Source organism: Choloepus didactylus, chromosome 18, assembly GCF_015220235.1.
Source record: "Choloepus didactylus isolate mChoDid1 chromosome 18, mChoDid1.pri, whole genome shotgun sequence".
Taxonomy (NCBI): Eukaryota; Metazoa; Chordata; class Mammalia; order Pilosa; family Megalonychidae; genus Choloepus; species Choloepus didactylus.
Genome location: NC_051324.1, coordinates 21,694,315 through 21,697,348, shown reverse-complemented (window position 1 = coordinate 21,697,348; position 3,034 = coordinate 21,694,315). Strand labels below are relative to the sequence as shown.

The window sequence follows — 3,034 nt, the reverse complement described above, 5'->3', positions numbered from 1 at the left end:
CCCGTGGGTGGGAGGTCTCACCCCAGATGTTCATCAGAGGATGGAGTGGGTACACACAGGGTACATAAGCCTCGAGGCCCAGCTCAGAGTGGATCTGAGTTTTGAGGGGCCTTCCCTCTATGGTCTCCTGGGAGCAGATGGTCTGGGCAGCTGGCTCCAGGCTGTCCTGGGCCCAGGGCGCCCACATCTCCTGGGGGAGTTTGGAGGCTTCCCAGCCCTCAGGACAATCCCAGTTGTGGGAGCAGATGGCTGGGTGCAGGTCTTGGGGGCTTCTCGTTGCGGGAGACAGTGGCCCAGGCTAAGAGGCAGTGGGCACGGCAGGTGGGGAAGCCTCGATGAGGGTAGGCGAGTGGGGGGGTCACAGTCATTGCCACAGGGTCCACGGTGCATCAAAGTGGACGTCCTTGGCGCTCTGCTTCCTCGAGGGCTGTGAGGTGTGCCGCTTCCTGGTGAAGAGGACTTGAGGGCTTCTGTGGATGGGGGAGAGGTGAGGGGTGGAGAGGCGGCCCAGGGAGGGAAGCTGTGCAGCCCCCGTGGCTGTGAGGGCAGAAGGGGAAGGGGCCGACCTAGTGCTGGGGCTTAGAAGGCCCTTTCTCCTTTGCCCAAATGCACACCCCATTTACCTTTCTCAAATATTATAGATGACCCGGAATAAGAAGAAAGGGAGTTGGTGCCAGAGCTAGGTGGGGGAGGACACGGTGAGCCCAGGCAGGCCGTGGCCCTCGGGCCTGCCCCCAGCTGCCCCACAGGGTGCCCCCACCTGGCCCTGCCCTGACCAGGGTCGCCGTGTTGACGCCAAGATTGATAGAGACGACGAGGCCCAGCAGCACCAGGATGGAGTTGCCCAGGTCCTGGCAGGTGTTGGTGTTGGGGCTGTGACACGAGGCCCACGTGGGCTGTGGCCGCTCACTGTGGCCATGGTGGTCCCTAGTGTGAGAAGGAGATTAACTTTAGCTTTCACACAGGGGGGTGGTGACACGGGAGGACGGTAGAGGTCAGGAAGCCAAGGTGTAGTTGAGGCCTGCTCCCCCCTGTTTATCTGCCTGCTGTCCTTGCAAGGTGGAGACTCGGGGGTGGAGGCTCCTAAGTAGCCTCCTAATTCGTTACCAACTGGCTCTGCAACTAAGGAGCAAAGAAAAGAGGCCACGGAGCATAGGTGTCAGTGCCTTTTTGGGCAGAACCGTTATTGTCAGGGTTGGAGACGTGTTTCAAATGTTTCTTATTTCAAATGTGTCAGATTTGTGCGGGTTAGTTAGGCCTGTCCAATAGACTGTAACCTCTGGAGTAGCCAATGGAGAAATACAGGAGGGTCTGGCGTGTTAGGCTTCGGGAATAAATAGTGCTGCGTTCTATTGTTCTCTGCACCAGCCACCACAGTTTGGTTGTCTACCTCCCGAACCCTTCATGCAAGATCGTGAATAAATTTCTTTTCTTCTCCACAGTCGGATGAGAGTTTATTCTCTTTCAGGTATGGCTTTCTTTCTAACACTAGGGTTTCCTGAGTCCCTAAGCCCCCAGCCTACGGTGCCCCCCAGTCTGCCAGCCCACCTGCCTGGACCAGAGGTCCCTGGGGGCTGCGAAGTGGGTCACGAAGGCGCTGGGCGCTCCCTCACAATGTGCCAAGGTGCCACTGTGAGTCCTGGGTTGGTTGACCCTCTGGGCTGGGCCCAGGGCAAACCCATCCCTGGTTGGTGCCTCTCCTTTAGCCAGACCCCCGTACCAGCCCACAGGCCCTCTGGCCACCTTGTCGGCTGCCCCCCCCATCAGTCCCTTTTGCCTCCTGTATGCTAGGCTGCGGCCTCTGCACGCACTCAGGGGCTGATCTTAACTTACGTTTATGTGTCAACTTGGCCAGGTGATGGTGTCCAGGTGTCTGGTCAAGGAAGCACTGGCCTAACCATTACTGCAAGCACATTTAGGGCTGGTTAATAAAGCAGAAGGCTGGTTTTAAATCCTCAATCCTTTCACTGCCCCTGTGACTGATTACATCAGCAAGGGCATGTCTTCCACCATGAGAGAATGAAGTCAGCTGGATTTAATCCAATCACTGGAAGGCTTTTATGAAAGAGAGAGAGTGGACCTTCACTTCTTCGGCTTTCCTGAGGAGTTCATTGAACACCTTCATCGGAGTTGCCAGGTCACTGTCAGCCCTACGGAATTTGGACTCGCATATCCCCAGAGTTCCATGAGGTACTTTTATAAATCTCATGTTTACAGAGATCTCCTGTTGGTTGTTTTTCATGTAAGCAGTGAATGAAATCTCAGGAGAAAATACTCTTTTTGTTAGGGGATAGTGGACATTTGTATATCACGAAATTACAATCCTCAAATTGAGGGAACTACAGGGCAGAAGGCTGGGTGGACGGGGGCCTTAGATTGAAGAAAGTATAGGAGATGTTATAATGTAGATACATTGAATTGTGGGGTAATCTGGAGGGGCCAGCACTGGGAGCTGCTGAGTTTCCTAGTGGAAAACAAGGAGAGACAACTGGGAAGGCAAGAAGAGAAGGCCTGCTAGTAGGAGAAAAGAGAGGGAAGGTGGGGGGCAAGGGGAGCCCAGATAGTGACGCATCAATCAAAGTCAAGGAGAGCCAGTGGAAGGACTCCCCATTCCGGCAGGCCCAGCCCCTACTGAGTAGAGCCCGTGTGTGAGTGCCATCGCCTTGTGCCCCGAGAATTCCTGCGTGGCCTTTGTTGTCAGGGGAACCTTACCCCCGTCAGAAGCGGTCAGCCCAGTCCCTTGGAAGGCACAGCCCCGACCAGGACAAGGATCCCTTCCTATGCTCAAGGCAGAGGTCCTCAAGCCTCCCCAGCTGGGCAGCGTCAGCACTCGGGCTGCAAGAAAAGCTCAGGGCTGCTCAGCCTGCAGAGAAACAAAGCTTTATTGCACAGGCAATACAATGCAATTTGGATTCAAAGTAACACCCACAAAGCCTCTAGCCTCAAACATCCACCAACACTCCAGATTCCTCTAGGACATTTAGTTAAGAAAGTAACGAGCTTGAAATACATACCTTCACCCACCCCCCACAGG

General features: G+C 55.0%; 1 long non-coding RNA gene across 1 annotated transcript; it reads right to left on the bottom strand.

The window, feature by feature from the left end:
• Positions 1-399: 399 nt before the first annotated feature.
• On the bottom strand, positions 400-1,863 carry LOC119513069. Its single transcript, XR_005212543.1, has 3 exons — positions 1,834-1,863; positions 761-927; positions 400-470 (listed from the first exon to the last, which is right to left on the bottom strand). It is a non-coding gene; the product is annotated as an uncharacterized LOC119513069 (long non-coding RNA).
• Positions 1,864-3,034: the final 1,171 nt, after the last annotated feature.